The 21,837-nt window shown below is 40.4% G+C and overlaps 1 protein-coding gene and 1 pseudogene across 8 annotated transcripts in view; both read right to left on the bottom strand.

The window, feature by feature from the left end:
• Positions 1 to 20,299, bottom strand: part of PPM1B (protein phosphatase, Mg2+/Mn2+ dependent 1B) — a 67,912-nt gene extending 47,613 nt beyond the window's left edge. For all 8 annotated transcript variants that reach the window (XM_036435192.2, XM_036435194.2, XM_036435193.2 and 5 more), the window contains exon 1: positions 20,168 to 20,299. The gene's annotated coding sequence lies outside the window, so the exon portion shown is untranslated. The remainder of the gene's footprint in view (positions 1 to 20,167) is intronic.
• Positions 20,168 to 20,705, bottom strand: LOC118717750 (annotated as a pseudogene).
• Positions 20,706 to 21,837: the final 1,132 nt, after the last annotated feature.

Below are 21,837 nucleotides of genomic sequence, written 5' to 3'. Positions count from 1 at the left end.
AAAAAAGGGGGGGTTCTCAAGAGAAATGAGTACTGTATTCATGAAACATGAATGGGATGTTATAAAAATGTGTTTCAGAGAAAAAGAAAGTGCTCTTATGAACTAAGAAGAGAACAGACCTTTGAAAATAAAAGGTTATGCCTGGCCAGAGTGGCTCAGCTGGTTAGGAGTGCACCCAAGGATTACCAAGGTTTCCCAGTCAGGTACAAAGCCAGATTGCAACTGATCCGAAATGGGATGTGGGGGAGGACAAGCAGAAGGTAGCCAATACATGTCTCTCACTCTCACATAGATGTTTCTCTCTCCTCCTCCCTTCCTCAAAAAAAAAAAAAAAAAAAAAAAAAAAAAATCAATGAAAAAATCTTTTAAAAATTACAAGATTACAAAATCAAATTGGAAAAACAACCCAAAAAGTAGGATTCGCCCATCTCCCTCGCCCCCAATCCCAAAATAAAGAGACTAAAAATGGGAGAGAATACAACAAAGAATTTTAAGATCAGTCCAGAGTAGAACATCCAACTAATATTTTAGAAACAAAAAAAGCAAAGAGAAGACATTTATCAAAGAAATTATTCAGAAAAGTTTCCCAGCACTAAAACAAGTTAAGTGATTGAAAGTGCATAGCAAAACTGAAAGTTGAGCCACAACAATAAAAAAGGTAACTGAAATTTCAAAATACTGCTGAAATAAAAAGCCTGAAAATTCCCAGAGGGAAAAAACAGGTCACATAGAAAATCAAGAACTAGAACAGCACCAGAAAAACTCAGAGTAATGTCTGGTAAAGATGCACATAACTTCCTATGGAATTGTCCGATTATATGGAGTACCCAGATTATAGAGTACCCACTGTCGAGTACCTACAAGGAGAAGCACACAATGATGCAATGTAACATTCTATAGAAGTTAAAAATATGAGTTACATTTACATTTATCACCATGAATAAATATAAAAACAAAGCAAGTTGGAGAAGGTCTGATGCTATTTATGTAAAATTACAATATTTACAAGTCAACAGACTAGCTTAGATGTGTGCACATATAGCAAAAATATTAAAAACACTAGAGGCCTGATGCATGAAATTTGTGCGGGGGAGTAGGGTCCCTCAGCCCAACCTGCACCCTCTCCAATCTGGGACCCCTTGGGGATGTCCGACTGCCTGTTTAGGGGACATCACTTTCACAATCTAGGACTGCTGGCTCCCAACTCTCTCCTGCCTGCCTTCCTGATTGCCCCTAACTGCTTCTGCCTGCCAGCCTGATCAATGCCTAACTGCTCCCCTGCCAGCCCGATTGTCCCCAACTGCCCTCCCCTGACAACTCGGACACCCCCAAATGTCCGCCCTTGCATATTCCCTCTTTATTAGATAGGGTTTTTTCTTTAACATATTGGGCAGTCCTAACTGGTTTGGCTCAGTGGATGGAGCATTGGCCTGCAGAATCAAGGGTCCCAGGTTCAATTCTGGCCAACAACATGAAACTTGATTGGGGGCACATACCCAGTGGGGAATGTGTAGGAGGCAGCTGATCACTGTTTCTCTCTCATAGATGTTTCTAGCTCTCTATCCCTTTCCCTTCCTCTGTGTAAAAAAAATCAATAAAATATATATTTTTTAAAAAAGAAACATTTAAGATTCCTCCATATCTGCTTGGCTGGTGTGACTCAATGAGACCCCAGGCTGCCACTGCTGGAAGGGGATCATACCCTGGCCAGACTGAGACCCCAGCCCAGTCAGCCATCTCAGCCTGACCTGAAGATCGCAAGGCAGGGGTGCGCGGCCCTGTTGGCCTGAGACCCCAGCCCAGGCTGCCGCTGTGGAGTCGCACCTTGGGTGCGCAGCCCTGCCCATCTGAGATCCCAGCTCTGGCTGCCGCCGTGGCCAGGGATTGCAAGGCTTTGGTGCACGGCCCTGCAGGCCTGAGACCCTAGCCCATGCTTCCACCACCGCTTCGGTGCGTGGCCCTGCAGGTCTGAGACCCCTGCCCAAACTGCTGCCGCTGGCCAAGGTCACACCAGGCACTAGCACCTCCCAGCCGGACACCCCGGACTGCCGCCACTGGGCAGGGATCACGGCATGGGAGGGGGGGGGCGGGCACCTCCCAGCTAGACATCCTAGACTGCTGCCGCTGGGCGGACGTGGGGACTTCGGTGGGGCCAGGAGGACGGGCGCCACCATCTTATGGCTATGGGCAATGGCCATCTTGTGGCTATGGGCACCACCATTTTTGTCGCGGAGTGATGGTTAATTTGTGGTTAATTTGCATATTACTCTTTTATTAGATAGGATGCTTTAGTATAAAAACTACTATCAAGATCAACTTGATAATAACTTCTTAGAAACAAACGAGGAAAGATGAAGTGATAATATTTAGATAAAATTGGTGATATTAATACCCATTTCCTTGAAAAATGTTTCAGAAAAATTTAGTCAATCCAAAACTATGAGTACTTGTTCTGCTCAATTTATGGAGTGTGAAAAAGCTATGTAAACACATATGCAGAACAGAAACTGTTTAGCCAAAATAAATGTTACTTCTGTTTTAACAGACGCCTGGTCTAACACAAATAAAATATCAACTCATTTATCTACTTACTAAATTCAGAGTCTTTAAAAAATTACTTTCAAAACAAAAGAAGAAGAAAAAGCTTTTGAAAAAGGAACCAACTAGCCTGGCCGCTGGTGTGCTCAGTGGATGAGGGTCAAAACCATGCACCAAGAGGTCACCAGTTTGATTCCCAGTCAAAGCACAAGCCTGGGTTGCAGGCTTGACCCCTTCATGCTGGACTTGCAAGAGGCAGACAATTGATGTTGATGTTTCAAACTGATTTATCTCTCTCCCTCCCTTTCTCGTGTTCTCTCTCTCAAATCAATACAAACTTATTTAACAACAACAAAAAGGGGGGCAGGGGGGGCCAGGCAAAGGAGAGAAAAGTTTCAAAAGTGCTACACGAAACAAGACATGAAATTTAAAATTTCAATATTTTCTCAAAATGCAATATAAAGTACTTCTATATTATTGGCAAATAATGATTTGTACACAAACAAATGTCCTATGGTATATAATTCTTTAGTGAAATATTTTTATAATGAAAATGATCATTCATATTGATATAGTAACCTATATAAATGATTTCCTTAACTCAAAACAAATTAAACACAGTCATAATTATCACTCATCCCTCCTAATACACCACTCAAAATATAGTTGTGGAATATTTTAAAATTATAAAACAAACAACAATAAAAACTTAAGAGAGAGAAAGTGAAATAAGAGGTGTGCCACTGTTACTAGAGCATTAAGTTCTCTTGTCACTTGTGAAAGTAAGGTTTTTGCTATATCTCCAAAAAATGCATTTTCTAAGATTTGCGTGTGGAAAAAAGGCTTTACTGGTGTGGAGTTACATTTCTCAGGTTCCAAAATCCCCTACCCCTTCAGCCATTTCTGGAAATGGTGCAGAGAGGGTTCTAGCAGGCCACTGGTTCCATGTTGCAGCTGGGTGAGTTCAGCATCTAAGCCAGTGGTTCTCAACCTTTCTAATGCCTCGGCCCTTTAATATATTTCTCATGTCGTGGTGACCCCCAACCATAAAATTATTTTCATTGCTATTTCATAACTGTAATTTTGCTACTGTTAATGAATCATAATGTCAATATCTGTCCCTCAAGCAGCCCAGAGATGGAAAAAGCTGACGACACCTGGCCACACTAGCAGTCGGCAGCTGTGCGTTGCTGCAAGTTGCCCAGGACCAAACCAGAGAGGGTCAGACCTGCATTGCCACCATCTGTCCATCATCCAGATATCACTGCTGACATGCACACATAAGGAACTATTTGACATTGAAACTGGGTCTCTGAACTGTTGGGCACTGAAATTGGGACTCAAATGTTTTTTGTTATTTTATGTTTATTTCTAGCCTGCAGTTACAAGATTTTTCAAAGAAAAGAAATGAGGGGGAAATAGTTATAGAGATAAAGAACCATTGAACAGACTGTCAAACTACAGTGGGAAGGCAAGGGAGGTTGGGGAGGGGGGGTGTTGTAAGAGATCAACCGAAGGATTTGTATGCATGCATATAAACATAACCAATGGATACAAGACACGGGGGAGGGGAAGTAGGTGAAGGCATATGGGGGGGGGGGGGGTAAGAGGAGGCTGGGGGAGGTTAAAGGGGGGAAAAAGGAGACATATGTACTATTTGTAATCCTTCAAACAAACAAACAAAATCTGTCCCTCACCCTGGCCTTCACCCTCTCCAATCTGGGACCCTCAGGGAATGTCCCTGTGGGATCGGACCTAAACCGGCAATTGGATATCCCTCTTGCAATCCAGGACTGCTGGCTCCTAACCGCTCACCTGCCTGCCTGCCTGATCGCACCTAACCATTCTGCCTGCCGGCCTTCTTTCCAACTGCCCACCGCCACCCCCACCCACTACCCCTAGTCAGCCTGCTGGTCCCCAACTGCCCCCCTTGTCAGTCTGATTGCCCTCAATTGCCCTCCCCTGCTGGCCTGATTGGCCCTAACTGCCTCTGCCTGGGCCCTGACACTATGACTTTGTCCGGAAGGTCTCCCAGTATAATTTCCATATTACCCTTTTATTAGTATAGATAGCCAAGACAACAAAGCAACTAAGTATCTAATGATGGATGATGAAAGAATAAACCAAGGGACAACGCTCTAACCAATGAAGCCACATTGGTCAGGGCATTAAGTACTATTTTTTCTACAGTTGCAAATATTACTTGGTGTTTTTCATTTTGTGAAGTCACAGACAACTTGATTCCTGGAAAGTTCTGTGTGTTAATGCATCCATTGAGCCTTTCCCCGTGGTAAAAGGGGGCATTTTCCAATCAAGTTTGATTTGTATCTCTTGTTGGATCCTTGTGTGGCAAACAAATGGGAAGTTTTCATTTTAAGGTCTTTGCACTGAGATTGACAGTCAAAGGAGTTTACCTGAAACAGACCTGAAATTCTTTTCAAAACAAATCTGCACTGACATGTGCTTCAGAAGCTATTGTGGGGATGTGGTTGGACTCTGTTCCTTTGCCTCTTTTTCTAGATTTGGCTCAGTGGACAGAGCGTGATCCTGTGGACTGAAAGGTCCCAGGTTCGATTCTGGTCAAGGGCATGTACCTTGGTTGCAGGCACATCCCCAATAGGGGTTATGCAGGAGGCAGCTGACCGATGTTTTTCTCTCATCGATGTTTCTAACTCTCTATCCTTCCCCCGTCCTCTCTGTAAAAAAATCAATAAAGTATATTTTAAAAATAAATAAGTAAAATAAATAAATAAATAAAAAAGCTTTTCGGGTTAAGAATGGAGATGGAAAGTCATCTACATAAAAAATAATAATCCAAATTGCATGGAACTTCCCATCAGTAAAACTAGGTAATAGAAAATTCCTTTGAAGTTCCGCAGAAAATCAAATAACATCTTTAAAAAAATTGTTAGTTAGTTGTATATACATTTTTTAAAATTTAAAAAGATATTTTGTTTTACTGATTTCAGAGCAGAAGGGAGAGGAGAGATAGAAACATCAATGACAAGAGAATCATTAATTGGCCACCTCCTCCTGCACACCCCCTTAATGAGAATCCAGCAGGCAACCCGGGGAATGTGCCCTGACCAGGAAGTGAACCATAACCTCTCAGTTCATAGATTGATGCTCACCACTGAGCAATAATGGCCAGGCAGTTGTATAAACATATTTGTTAAAGATAATGCAGTTACCAGAGAGTCCATAGATAATACGAAAAACTATTGTTTCAGAGAACACGATTTGTTTTCCTCATTATAAACCTTTTATGCCATTTATTTTGAATTGCGCTCATATAAATTTTTAAAAATGGTTACATATAAAAGTATTTTTACTGAGCTGTATAAACTCCAGAGATCAGCAAAGTAAAATTAAATTAACCATATTTTCTTACAGCTTTCCATTGTAAAATATGAAGCATGTTTCTCTGAATTTAAAAAGTTGGTTATCATGGGGGGAGGAAGGCATTTAGAAAGGAAGAAACCTAAGGCAAAACAAATTTAAGAGAAACATACTTGCTGATAACAAATAGTAATTATACTATTCACAACAGCAGTATGGTATGTTATCTTTAACCAGAATACTAAAAATTTTTTATTTGTAGCAGGAAAAAAAAAGAGCAGAAACAGCACACAATTTTAACTTTATGTTGTGATTGTATAGCCCTATATCCCTGATTAGGCACCCTAAACTTTTAAACACTTTACTTTGAGGTTAAGAATCACTGACATTTCTGAGTCAAATGATCCAGGTTTCCTAAAGTCTAGAAAATTCTCAGCTAAAAATCTCTTAATATAAGAGATGTATTTTAGCCTACCTACTTGCAGTTAAAAGCACGGGCTCCAAAGCCACACTGTCTAGATTTGTTTGCATTTATCTCCTACACTCTAAATGACTTTGGTCAAGTCACTTATCTTTTTGTGCCTCAGTGGCGATAAAATGTGGAGAATACCCTCAGAGTGTTACCAGAATTGTAAAAGTTAATACACATGAAATGCTTAGAAGAGTACCTTTTTCTTTTATTTTTAAAATATATATATATATTTTATTGATTTTTTACAGAGAGAAATTAAGAGTTAGAAATATCGATCAGCTGCCTCCTGCACACCTCCTACTGGGGATGTGCCCGCATCCAAGGTACATGCCCTTGACCAGAATTGAACCTGGGACCCTTTAGTCTGCAGGCCAATGCTCTAGCCACTGAGCCAAACCGGTTTGGGCAAGAGTACCTTTTTCTAGTTTCAAATTTTAATTAGGCCATGTAATTTTTTCCTAAGGGTTATCAAGAAATGTTTCTATAACGTAATAACTAAGTACTCCTCACTACCAGCTTGTTGCTAGATACAATGCCCAGATTTACTAGTACACGTTTTTACTAGTATAACATGTCATAAAAGTTAATAATCTACATATATAAAAGGCTAAGTGACTGGCCAACTGGCTGGTAGATGTGACGCACACTGACCAGGAGGCAGGTGCTCAACACAGGAGCTGTCGAGCAACAGCAACTTTCAGAGTGCCCTCTCTAACTCTGGGACCCCTCAGGGGATGTCAGACTTCTGGTTTCGGCCGGATCCATGCAGGCCAGGAGGAGGGACCCTGTCTGCCGGAGTGACCCCACTCACTCCACAGATGCCTTTGAGCCCTGGCACCGCCCCAGGTGCAGCTGGCCAGGGAGGGACCTCAGGAGGTTGGCTCCAGGATGTATCTGGCCAGTCTCAACCAGTCCCACCCTGCAGGCCACCTTCTAATTAATTTCCTTTCAATGTAAACGAATCCATGCACTGGGCCTCTAATAGTAGTAAAATCCATATTCATCATACTTAAAATGATGCTTGAAAAGTAGTACTAATACCAACCCAGAGCTATTCAGAGCATATTCTTTCACAAATATCTGCTGAGAAGCAAAGAATACTCTCCCCCTTCATTAAACTCACAGAAACAGAACATGTGGCTCTATTCTTCCCTATAATTCTTAATGCTCTCAGTATTAAATCAAGTTCTCTATTCTTCCAAATCAACTCTGGTGTATTGTAGTATGAGTGGCATTTACTTAGATTTTTAAAAATAATAATAGAAAAAGTTAAAAGAATTTACTTAATTGTTAAATCGACACTTTTGTTTTTAGTATCATAGATAATTAGGCATTGCCACTCCTAGATCCAATAATAAAGAGATGTTACTAACGGGATTATGCTAGACATTTTAAGGATCCTTCAATGGTTGAAAAGTATATTTCTAGATTAGCTGATGAAAACAAATCAAGCCAGTCACAGATTTTGTGAAATTAATTTATGGTAAATAAGGTTCACCATGTATCAGAATAACTTAGATGTTTTTGTTTTAACTCAAAAGCGTGGCTAGAGATTTCAAATTTAGGACAACAGACCACTCCCCTGGCTCTACGACGAGGAAAAAGTAGGTCAAAAAATAGAAATAGCTTTGTTGTCACTGGCATTTGCTTTAGCTGCAAATTTAATGAGAAAAACAAAAATCTATCACTGTTTGGATATGTATAGTGTGTTATAAAAATTAGACCACATGCTTACCTGAACTGTGACTAATATGACCTCAGGCTCTATCAGATTGTCATTAAACTTTGACAGCAATGCTTTTATGCCAGAAAACAATGCTCCAGAACAATGCTCCATGCAAGGAAAGAAAATCAATATCACAAAATTTACATCCAAAAAGTTGACTTTCAAGTATAAAATATAAACACACTCTATGAACATGCAAGACCTCAGGAAATATTGTTCCCATATAAGGCCCTCCAGAGGAACCAGACTTGAGATAAGGATGTTAGGAGTGAGGATGAGGAAGAAAATGAGAAAGGGTCTCCTGAATGAGAATACTGGAGAAATTACATTGGGAAGAGCAGAAACCTCATTCTTTTTTTTTTCTTTTTTTTAAATATATTTTATTGATTTTGTACAGAGAGGAAGGGATAGAGATAGAGAGCTAGAAACATCGATGAGAGAGAGTCATCGATCAGCTGCCTCTTGCACACCCCCTACTGGGGATATGCCCGCAACCAAGGTACATGCCCTTGACCGGAATCGAACCCGGGTCCCTTCAGTCCCCAAGCCGACGCTCTATCCATTGAGCCAAACCGGTCTCGGCAAAGAAACCTCATTCTCAATAGCCATCAGGGCCATTAGCTCAGATCCATCTTGGATTGTCAAAAGCTAGAAACACCAGATTCTTGGGAATCAAAGGAGCACTTAGCATGGGTCATAGAATTTAGAGAAACACTAAGCCATTTCCTCTCTTTTACGCCACCACTCTCCCTTCCAAGACTTCTTCTTTTTAAGGTACGGGCTTTAGCACAAAATAGACTTGAATTCAATTGCCAGCTTGACTACTTACTATGTAACTCTGACCAAATTATTTCTAAAAGAGTAATAAAAGCACCCATAAATTAAGTGCTTTAAAAGTATTATCATTACCATTATAATCCACAAAACATACACCTTAGTCAATCATAACCAACCTAATACTACATAAATAAAATCCAATGTATTCAAATTGAGAAAATATTTATAGTATGTTCCAGGATCAACTACCCATAAATAAGTTGACAGTTAAGAAAATATCTGATGTTATAGAATGATTGATTATTCTATGGATAACATCTTAAACTACCAAGTTTTTCCAACTAGGCTTAGCTATATTTAAATATTCTTTAATAACTGTTTCACTCCTGAAATCCTTTCAATGGCTTCTTCTTTTTTTTAAAATGATGTTTACAGAGCAAGGAAGAGGGAGAGAAACAACAATGTGACAGCAAAACATCAATAGGCTGCCTCCTGCATAACCACTACTGAGAATGAGCCCACAACCCAGGCATGTGCCCTGACCAGGAATCAAACCAGCAACCATTTGGTGCACACGACAATGCCCAACCAACTGAGCTATCCTGACTAAGGTTCAATGGCTTCTAAAACTAGTAAACCAAGAAAACAACACTTTACTTAACTACATATTATCAGAATATTTTAGTTGATTTTATATAAATGTATATTTGCTTTTATTTCAAATATAGCAAAATCACTGCCATTTATCTGAATTATCATCTCTTATAACTTGGTCAGACACATAAGGGGTATCAACAGTGTTGGATAGCTTTACTGTGAAAAAAGGCCAATTCACTACAAAAACCTCAGACTGGAGTCCAATCCATAAAATTCCATTTTACTTTCCATTGTTGCTTAAGACTTCCTGGCTATTGTTGCTTTCCATATAATAAAATGCACTCATTTTATGTGTGTGTAGTTTGATTAAGTTCTGATTATACACTTGTACAACCATCGCAACAATAAAGACACAGAACATTCCTATCACTTGAAAAAATTCCTTCATGACCCTTTGAAGCCCACCTCACCATCATCCAGGCTTAGGTAACCACTGATGTGCTGTTAGTAGAACAGTTTTGCCTTTTCTAGAATTTCATGTAAATGAAACCATACATTATGTACTCCTTCCTTTGTATCTGGCTTCTTTCAGTTAGCATGTTTCTGAGATCCATCCATGTTGTGTTTATTATCAGTTTGTTCCTTTTTATTGCTTCCATGACTTCTAAAAACTCCAGTTCCTCTGAGGTTTGAAAGCACCTAAAGAAACCACTGTAGGTATTGCGCAAATATGTCACCAGCTACCTTCTCATGTCCCATTGAAAGCTTAATACTAGTATGCTTCGGTAAGAGAATTTTTCCCTCAACCATACAATAAATATTTCAGCTAATGTTGCTGAAATCAGAGGGAGTTCATGTCCTATCTGTATTTGACTACCTGAGATGAAGCAAGGGCTAAAGATGCCTTGCTTGGACTTCGTCATACAATATTTCAAAGATTTAATAGGAAAAGAGTGCAATAACATCAATTTTTGCTGAAATTGTTTTGATGTATCAGATTAAATAAACTACATTACAATCAACTTGGCTTGTTCCTTTTTTGTTTATGTGGACCTAGAAAAATTTAAGTTACATGAATGGCTGACATTGTATTTACACAGGTCAGCACTGATAATGACAGAGAGCAACAGAAAGTTTTACATACCACTGCTGGAAATACAAACTGGTACTTTGGAGAGAAATTTGGAAATATCTAGGTAAACTGTAAGATGAGACTAGCTTGCAATTCAACAATTATACTCCTAAGTATGTGCTGTGGAGAAACTGTCACACAAACATACATGTTTTAGCACCACTGTTTTAATCACAAAAATAATTCAAATGCCCATCCAAAGAACTTAAACAAAATGTATTATAATCATACAATGGAATACTATGTAATATATATGTATTTAAAAAAGGAATAGAGCAACAAAAACTTCATAAAAATGTTTAACGAAAATGTAAAAAACAAGATATTCCAAATTTGATCAAGTACAAACACTACAAAATCTCTTAAAACAGTACTACTATGTTATTCAAACATAGATACAAAGGGGGGGGGGGTTAATGGGAGGCTAAGAACACATATGTAATACTTTAATCAATAAAGAAAAAAAACTAAAAAAAAAATAAGTATTTTTCCAAATTAAAAAATAAGCATAGATACAATATACTTACATGGTGGTCATATATATGTGAGGGTAGGCACAAAATTTAGGATAACAGGAAAGAAAGGATGGAATACAGCAAGATTATATATAGAAGGGCTTCAACTATACTTTGGTATTCATTATTCCTTACAACATTTTTATGACTGCTATGTTCTTAATACATGAATTTGTATATCATGTTTAACATTAACTTTATATTTTTTACTAGAGGCCAAGTGCACAAAATTTGTGCACAGAGGGGTGTGTCCCTCAGCCTGGCCTGCACCCTCTCCAACCTGGGACCCTTTGGGGGGGATGTTTGACTGCCGGTTCAGGCCTGATCCCTGTGGGACATCCCTCTCACAATCCGGGACTACTGGCTCCCAACAACTCACCTGCCTGCCAGCCTGATTACCCCCTAACTGCTCCCATGCCAGCCTGATTTTCCCCAATTGCCCTTTCCTGCCAACTTGATCACCCACAACTGCCCTCCCCTGCCAGGGCCTGATTGCCTCCAACTGCCCGCCTCTGCCAGGGCCTGATTGCCCCCAACTGCCCTCCCCTGCCAGGACCCGCCTCCTCCATGCCTTGCAGAACCACGAGACTCGCAGGCCGCACTGCATGGAGTGGCCACCAGGCCCCCCTCCACTGCACACGCAGACATCTTGTGATGGCCATTTTGTGACGATGTGAGGGCATGATGCCATTTAGGCTATTATTAATATAGATGGTTTGGGGGACATAAGCAAAACCTTCACAATTTCAACCATGTTAAAAGCAATTACCGTATTTTTCGGACCATAAGACGCACTTTTTTCCCCCCAGAAGTGGGGGGGAAAAGTCCCTGCGTCTTATGGTCCAAATATAGCCTACACATATACTTTAAAAAAAAAGTTTTTTTACTTGCCCGGCTCTGTGTGGTCTCTGTGTGCTTGCCCGGCTCTAAAGTGGTTCTAAATGCTGCTGTTTACTTTACAGGGTTGATTACATGTGTTTATGACTGTGATGTTGGGTTTTAATGCACATAAAATATTTTAGGACACTATTTGTTTCAGAATCTTTTTTTCTTCATTTCCCTTCTCTAAAAACTGGTGCATCTTATAGTCCGGTGCGTCTTATGGTCCGAAAAATACGGTATACTTTGAATAATATTACAGAGTGCAAGAAAAATTACATATAAACACCAAATACATAAACGCCAATTTTATACAATCACTTACCACTACAATGAGAAAAAGGAAACAGTATGTACAGATAGAGCCAGCAAATTTTCTTAAGTAATATATATTTGGAGCTTTGCAGGGCCATAGGGTTTCTGTCACAATCACTTAATCCTGCCACAGTAGTGGAAATGCAATCATAAATATGTAAACAAATGAACATCGCTGTGTTCCAATAAAACTTTATTTACAAAAACTGGCAGCAGGCCAAATGTAGCCAATGAACCAGTTTGACTCAGTGAAAATCCAGCTTTAAAAAATCATTAAGTGGAAGTCTGAAGGAGAAATAATTTGCAATGGTAACAAAACATGCCATGAGTAACCTGGTAATTACAAAAGAGAAAATTTTCCTTGTCCACTGAGACATGTAGCAGTCATCACCTCAACTCTGTGACCAAACTTAGCACCACATTAACGTTTTAAAATTTTTTAATTTAAAAAAAATTTTTTTTAATTGATTTCAGAGGGGAAAAGAGAGGGGAGATAGACACATCAATGATGAGAACCATTGAGCAGCATGCCCTTAACTGGGGATTGAGCCTGAAACATGAGAATGTGCCATGACTAATAATTGACATATGGCCTCCTGGTTCATAGGTTGACACTCAACCACTGAGCTACACTGGCCAGGCCATGAGAGTACTTATAAAAGTGATACAGTTATAAAAATATACTAAATGTGAAACTAGTAATTCGAAGCCTTCTTTGGGTGCTATAATATAGGTCTCTTAGGTTGTGAATGGTACTACTGTTCATTTTTATATTGGGGCACTGAAATACAGTTGCTTTGCTTAAAAACATCTGTTTACTGCAACAAGCAAGATCACATGACACCCTGACTCAATGATTCACAAATGAAAAAAAACCCATTATGCATTAAAATAAAAACAAAGACCAAAGATCTCTCACACTTAAGTGTGCAATGTTTGTGTGCACTCAGGAGGAGGTATCTTTACCAGGCTGGACCATCACTGGGAAAGTTATAGAACAAAAAGAAAAAACTAAGCATCTGCTTGGTAGTTAAATGCCATAAGACATCCTCATGCAAAAATTTACAATGCAGGAAAACAAAAGTAGAACTTCGAGTAATAAACCAGTTATGGAATTAAGGGAAGCATTGGCAAATATACAGACAGACCAATTTGAGCACAATAAACTAAGTCAGGTTGGCTCCATCGGCTATCTTCATCAGGATTGCCAAATAACCAGAGAATAGAAGTAGTTGTCACAAATCAGTTTTTTCAGACAATTTTCAGCTATATAGTACTAAGATCAGAAACAGGGTCTTTTCCAAACACAAATAACAACATATATTTTATATGTATGTCGCAAGTCATTCAGGCCACATGTGTTAAAAATTCTGGTTACGCTTCTCCCATTATTACACCTTTTCTCCAATTCTACTGCCCAGGAACTCATCTACTCAAGGCTAACAGTAAATGGAAACACCTGAAGCCCCCAGCTTTCTTCATGCCTAAGACAGCAATCTTTTTTCTACCTCTGGCTTTTTTAAAAGTATTTTTTATTGATTTTTTGAGAGAAACATCGACATGAGAGTGTAAGATCCCTACTGGGGACAGAGCCTGCAACCCAGGCATGTGCTCTGACTGGGAACCAAGCCACCAGCCTCTCAGTGCATGGAATGATGATGCCCAACCAATGGAGCCACATCACTGGCCAGGGCTCTATTTTTAATCTTAAGTAGAACAATATTTCCCCCTTCCTACTTTCTCTGTTTATATTTCAGTTTTTGTCCAGTTACAGAAAAATGCTTCTTTTTCTCTCTTGTTAAAAATGGTGAATTTCTGTCTGGCCAATGATGTTCAGTTGGTTGAGTGTTGTCCCAGGCACCAAGTTTGATTCCTAGTAAGAACACATGCCTGGATTTTGGGTTCGATCTCCAGTAGGGGGCATGTAGGAAGCAGCCCACGAATATTTCCACCTTTCCCTCTCCCTTCCTTTCTCTGAAATCAATAAAAACATTTTTTTTCAAGTGAAGTTCCAATTACAGCTTTTAAGTAGTTCAGAAAATACCACAGATCCCAAATTTTCCAATCTTAATTTAAGCCACCACAAAGAAACAGTTGTAATATAAATTAAGGAAGAGTGTTTGTTATCAAATGGAATATCTATGATGGCAGAGATTTTGTCTGTTTTGTGCAGTCTCCAGCCTGGAATAAGTGCCTTGCATATTAGAAGGCAATCAATAAATGTAAAAATAATGATTGGGGGTAGAAGTTACCTATAAACCAAATACTATTAAAGTATGCTGAATTCTGCACTTTCCTGTGGATTGCTAGCCTGGAGTAAGTAAAAGTAATTGGAAACCTCTCATATCTATACTTGATCTCCCCTCCCATATAGTCTATTATTTAGAGTTGTTCTGAGTTAATTATTTCCTCTTTGTAACGGATAAAGAAGGGTCACTGTGTACAGCAGATAACACCAGTTAACTCGGAGTTGACTGCTTTAATTATAAGAGGGGAAAAGCAAAACTCTTTGCCAAGAAAGGTTAAGCATCCATGAGCAATATGGATACTCCTATCTATTGATATATTCTCCTACTCATATCTATTAACTATCTCTTTTCAATGTTGGGAGTACATTTCTATATGTATCTGCATCAAGAAAATAAAATGAAATGAGATTTAAGAATCAGTGACATTACTCTCAAGTTTTGAAGTGCTCTGAAATCCTTCAGAACTTCTTATATACCCTTTATCAAACCTGCTTCTTCTCAGGTACAGTAGTCTCCCTTGACCAGTGGAAGATCAATGGATCTCAGTGGATATCTGAAGCCGCAAATAGTACTGACTCATATATGTGTGCACTTTTCCTACCATACATATGTATTTTAAAGTTTAATTTATAAATTACGCACAGTAAGAGATTAACAATTGAACAATTATAACAATATACTGTAATAAAAGTTATGAGTGTGATCTCTTTCTCAAACTATCATATTGTACTGAGTTCATCCTTCTAATGTGATGTGAAATGATAAAGTGCCTTTGGGATGAAATGAAGTTATGTGGATATGATGGATAAAAGGGTAATTTACATAGTACCAGGAAATGGGTCCAGCTTTAATCACCCTACTCATAATAGTGTGTAATTTAAAACTTATGAATTATTTCTGGAATTTTCCATTTAATATTGTTTGTTATTTTCCATTTAATTGAAATTGGGAAAAGCAAAACCGTGGATATGGGGAGACTACTATATGTACTATCTATAAACAAAATTATTCACTTGTTTTTCATCATAAATTTGATTATATATCTGATAACCACATTATGAAAGTGTTCCTGAAGGAAATGGTTTTTCATGTTTCTATCATACAAATGCACTTTTCATTCACAACCTATTTTTAACTGGAGGACATTCTACATAGAGAGCACAGCAATACTACCAACAGGTCTTATCCTTCCTATATCACCAATAATTGGTCAAATAACTAAGAGTAAAGATAAGTTCCTTACTATCCAATAGAAGTCTGCAAAGGTTTGTCTCTCTCTCTCCATTAACTATCACATCACAGTTGATCTTTTGTTCAAAGGATACAAAACAAGTTTCCAACTAGTGTTACATTTCTAAACTTTAAGATATTTAATTTTTAAGAAACAAATCAATTTAAAGCTAATAAATATAATCTTGAATTTCAACATACCCCAAAAGAAAATTTTGAATCCATTTTATTAGCAAGTGAATAATAAACTATTAAGTAGGTTATAAAAGCTTTAATTGGTAAACTGAGCTTTAAATATTAAACCGTTAAACATCTAAATACATTAACTTAAAATATTATAGTTGATTAGATACTAGTACACTTAAATTAATCAAAAAGAACAAATATTGTTTTTATCTTCTAATTGATTTGAGAGAGAAATGGAGAAACAATGATTTGTTGTTCCACTTATCTATGCATTCACTGGTTAATTTTCTTTAATATATTTTTATTGATTTCAAAGAGAAAGGGAGAGGAAGAAATAAAAACATTAATGATGAGAATCATTGATTGGCTGCCTCCTGCATGGCCCCCCAAATGGGGATCCAGTCTACAGCCCAGGCATGCGCTCTATCTGGGAACTGATCTGTGACCTCCTGGTTCATAGGTTGACACTCAACTACTGAGCCACACCTGTGAGGCCATTGGTTGACTCTTGTATGTGCCAGGGATCAAACCCACAACTTTGGTGGATTGGAATGACACTGTAACCAACCGAACTAACTGGCCAGGGCAAAAGTTATTTTATGTAAACATATGATAACAAAAAAAAAAAAAAAAAAAGACAGATTATGTACCTTTTCTTTACCCATATTTGTTAGAGCAGATACTAGAAACTAATAAGCTATCATAAATTTTACGGCAATCAAGCAAACACTACAAAAACCAGTATTTCCAAAATCTACCCTACTTTACTTTCACTGTTTAATATGCATACAGGATAGTGAGATGGGAAGTATTTTAGGTTATAATTCCAGAGTTTACAGTTTGTATAATAAAAATCTTATCTCAGTATGCCCAAATAATTCGTTATCTTAACCCACAATTCTGCTGATGTATATATACACATACGCACACACATGTATACACATTCTATAAAAACAAATATAAATCAGTATTATTTCATTCTAAATTCTAAAATTAGTTCACTTAAGGGAAAAAAAAAAGAATCATCACTGAAAATCCAGAAATAACCATATTCCCCCGAAATTCTCTTACTACTAACTGTAATTTTATATTTTAAGCTAAATATTATTTTAATGAATTTTTTTGAAATTAAAAAAACACACGTTAGTATAACTCAGATACTACCAGCTGTTTCCCAAATGAAAATCTGTGAATTTGTAAATGGCATATTTCACAAGAGACAAAATACCTTGTTATATTTTAATAAGTTAATTTTATTCACCTTATTAATATATTAGAAGGACCACTGTAGAGTTAGAATTATTCTCTATGCTAGGTAATATCATAAAATACTTATTATATATAATATACAAATATTCATATAATATAATATTTGAAACTAAACAATGAATGTGGAAGTACAATAAGTGTTTTTAACCCATTTACAAGGGTATGTTTGAAATCCTTCCACTATTGGCTCAACCAGTTTTTAATGAATCTCCACAATTGCTCACTATCCCATGGCAAATTCTACTCTTCCAAAAGTGCCAAAAAACCATCAGCATTGAATTTTAATTTAAGACTCCATTAAAAATGTACATTACCTTATATAATAAAGAGCTAATATACAAATTGACCCTCACACCTTCACACAAGATGGCCACCACAAGATGGCCAGAAGGGGAAGGCAGTGGGGGGGGGGGGGGGGGGACAGGCCTGCAGGGAAGGGCAGTTAGGTGGGACCAGGCTGGCAGGGGAGGGCAGTTGGGGGTTACTGGGCCTGCAGAAGAGCAGTTAGGCATTGATCAGGCTGGCAGGGGGATGGTTTGGGGGTGATCAGGCTGGCAGACAGGTGAGCAGCTGGGAGCCAGCAGTCCCAGATTGAGAAGGATGTCCGAATGCCAGTTGTTTAGGCCCGATCCTGTGGCAGTCAGACATTCCCCTGAGGGGTCCCAAATTGGAGAGGGTGCAGACTGGGCTGAGGGACACCCACCCCCAAGTGCATGAATTTCATGCTCTGGGCTTCTAGAAGGAAAATAAACTTTCAACAGGTGTCACTCTTCCTGATCATGTCAACTTGTGAATCAGGTGTTCTTAGAAATAGCTAGACACTACACCATTCCTTCAAATGATGTAATCTTAAGGAATTTGGTAATTACAATATGTGGATTACTAACATAAAATAGTATTCAGTGACATGACTGTCAGATAAACTGAAAAGACTTTCACTTATTCCTGGAGTCTTCAAAGAAATAAGACACCCAGTATTAAGAAAACAGGTGTTAAAAGCTCGGCTGTTCACCTCTAAGGGAATTATCACAACGTGAACACATCCAAAGGTTAATGTACAAGAAACTGGATAGATCTTGGCTAATTAGTATGAAAGATCAAATAAAAATACTACTCCATGCTGATACTGCAACATAAAAAACACTGCAGAAACTGTGATAAGATGTTATGAAAGGAAAAAATAAATGAAGAGGAGAAAACACAAACAACAAGCATTAAAAGAGACAAAGAAGATATTGAGAGAAGTTGCTCAGTAAAATTTAGGATTATTCCAGAAAGAAAATCTGTTGACTAAAAAAAAAAATTCTATTCTACATTCTTTTAAAAGTTCTACTAAGACATTTGTATATTCAGGAAGCCTAAAAAATAAACTTTAAAAAATTACCATTTAACCAGTATAACTTCAACTATTTTTTTTAAAACTTGTACATTTGGAAAGGACTATAATAATTAGAATAACTTGCCTCATTATTTACTTAGAAATGCTCTATTTAAAAGTAGGCCAATAATAGGAACTCTGCTCTTGCACAACAAAGTAAGTAAATGAAATAATGTCTATTAACATTCAGTGTCCATGGCACGTTTCTCCATCTCCTAGAACATACTTATATTTTCTACCCTGAACAATTACAGTAGCTCAAATAAAATGAGTTCCTGTGTTAATCCCACAATAAACCTGTTACTCTCACATCACAGGAGCTGTAAACGTTTGTTAAAAGAAAAAGAATGTTTTTCCCAAAATAGCTATATAACACTAAGACTACTTAAATTCCTAAATAATCCTTTTACAAGACTCCTGCCAACTTTATTTTGATACATTCAACATGTGGTGCCTATTTTAAAAGGTCTTTTAACTGTGACATCATCACAACACCTACCGAGCTGTTCTTACAAGGTCTTGTTTTTGAAGTTTTCGAGTTGCTTTTTAAGCCAACTTGAAGACTGATGAGTCTGAGCCACTATCAAACGTTTAAGAAGCATTTTTGCCAGATAAGATGGGCGAATGTTCTAATTCTGCTAAATCTGACATTAGAGGTCATGTAACTAAAAAAAAAAAAAAAAAAAAAATAAGGATTTTCAGCAGTCATTGAGCCCCTCATTTTAAATATTACTTCTGTGTTGCTTTCACAGTCTTCATTTGAATATATATATATATATATATATATATTTTTTTTTTTTTTAGGGGTGTTAGGCTCAGCTATATATATATTTTTAAAACCTGATCTTCCCCATAGAGCTGGCGAGTGTACTCATAAGGGGCCTCTGCTGGATAGGAGTACAGACGATAGAAATTTCATTTAAGAACTTCACTGGTTCAAAAGAGAATGACATCCGAAAAGGATTGCGGGGGGGAGGCGGGGAAGAGAAACCCCGGAGTCTGCAGAGAAGAGAAAGAGAAACGATGTCAAGACATTAAGGGGAAGAAGATGGTGAGACCTTAGGGACAGAAAGGGGGGGGGGGGGGGAGAGAAAATTTAACAAGGAAGTGAAGTGGGGCGCAAAGTAGGGCAGGAGCTGATGAGGAACCCGACGGGAAAAGGTAGTGTTTTCAGATAGGCATATGCCAGGAAGGGATGAGGTTAGGGCCTGGGGCTGCCCCCGTGCTTTCACTGGGGATGTTCGCAGCCTGAAGCAGAGGACAGGGGCAAGCAAGCACTTGACGAACGAGGCATCGGAGCAAAGGAGAATGCCCTGCCCCAAGCCTCCTCTCGCTGCCTCGGCGGGGCGCGGAGGCGGCGGCTGGCGAAGGGGCCTACCCAGGAGCCTTCCCCGGGAGCCAGGGCCGGCGTGCCGCTGCCCTCGGCTCCGCGACGCAGGAAGAGACTCGAGGGCTTGGCGGGCAGAGGCCGCCGCCGGAGCTCAGCGACACCCCGAAAACGGTCCTGGGCCTCGGCCGTGCCCTCGAGCGAGACCCCCCTGGCGCAGGACGCCGAGCGGCCTTACCTGAAGCCAAGAAGGAAGGCGAGGTCTAGGGCGTCCGCTCACGCCGCCGCAGAGCCCCGCCGCTCCAAGCCCAGGCTTCCCACGGAGGCGCGCCCTGGCTCCAGCCGCCGCTTCCCCCCTCTCGGGGTCTCGGCCACCGCCTCCGACAACTCCGGGGCTGTTTACACCGTCGTCGGGCCCCGCACGCCGCCGCCGCCGCCGCTGCTGCCGCCTTTTCTCCACCCCAGCGCCGCTGCCGACTCGGCCGCCGCCACCTCCTCCGCCGCAGCCTCGTCTCTCTGGAGCATCTTCCAACCACCAAACCCTGAGAAAACAGAGACTCCAACCGCGCCGGCAGGAAACTCCCCCGCAACTGCCAGGGGGACGAGGCGGTCAGAGCACCGGCGGCTTTTCCGCCATTGAGCAGCAGCCGCTCCGCTCCTTCTACCACCCCCCTCCCCTCCTCGGGCTCTTCCCCGCCCCTAGGCGGGCCCCGCCCCCAGTCCCGTCCTCTTGGGACGCCGCGCGGCCTCTCGCTGTCCTCGGTTGGATGAGAAGGCCGTCAATCACCGCCCTACCGTCCACTCGGGCTGCCCCTTGTACCTCGGGACGGAGTTTTCCCCGCCTACAACATTTCCATTGGGTATCGGGGCCCACCTTCAATTGGCAAGGTCAACTATCCATCAAACACCGCCCACTGAGTGAGACCCAACCCTTGTATTACCATTGACTTTCTTCAAGCCCCGCCTCTGCTATACCTCCCGGACCTCAGGGTCCAACCCACCTTTGCCAGCCATAAGTAGAAACCGCCGTCAATCAAAAGGCACCCACCTGCGCTCCGCCTCGCAAAGCCGAGACAGAGCGACTCCCTTTTCTTATTGGTCGAGACGGTGGCCCGATCCCTCCGTCATTGGCTTTCTCTGTGTGTCCGTCACTGAACCAATTTCCAAGTCCGTCACACCGGCTTTTTTTAAAATGAACGCGCACAAGGCGGGGGAAGTACCCGGGAAGCGATTGGCTAGTCTTCGAAAACGGTCAAACCCATTGGGTCCGTGCGGATCCATTGAATTCTACGGGGACCATGCCCCTCTGTGTGTTTTTTTTACCTCTAAGCCTCGAATAAAACTAGCGCCATATAGGAAGCCAACGGGCTGGCCAATTATAGGTATGGAGGCCTAGTCCCGCCCGGGATTGCAGAGGGTCGGCTGCTGATTGGCTAAAAAAGTCTGCTGGGCCCTCATTGGCTGTCCTAAACGCCTTTCTTAGACGCGGAGTCGGGGAGGGGTGGCGCAGACGAGGGCAAGAAGCGGTCTGGGGAGTGGCGGCTGTTTTGCTCCAGCCAGCGGGTGGGGCGCACCCGTGAGGGGGAGCCTCGGAAGGCTGGGTTCTGGGGGAGGTGTTGCGGGGGAGAGGAAAAGCCCGGATGTGCCCTAACAATGAAATCATCACGGACCAATCAGGGCCGCCTAGCTGTGATACCTGCCTGACCTGTCCCCAGAAAGGGAAGAGAATTGAGTTAGGGAGCGGGAAATTGGGGTATCAGGAGGGCCCAAAAGGCGACGTGTGACAATGGGATAGGTGATCCCTTCAGGAGAATTCTGTGGTGGTGGTGGTGGTGGTGGTGGTAGTTTTTATTACATCTAAGCCCGCACTTCATTTAGACCTTGACATTTCCGTGTTTAATTTCTCAA

Source organism: Pipistrellus kuhlii, unplaced genomic scaffold, assembly GCF_014108245.1.
Source record: "Pipistrellus kuhlii isolate mPipKuh1 unplaced genomic scaffold, mPipKuh1.p scaffold_m20_p_13, whole genome shotgun sequence".
NCBI lineage: Eukaryota > Metazoa > Chordata > Mammalia > Chiroptera > Vespertilionidae > Pipistrellus > Pipistrellus kuhlii.
Note: the sequence above shows the minus strand (reverse complement) of the source record. Positions and strands in the feature narration are given on the sequence as shown.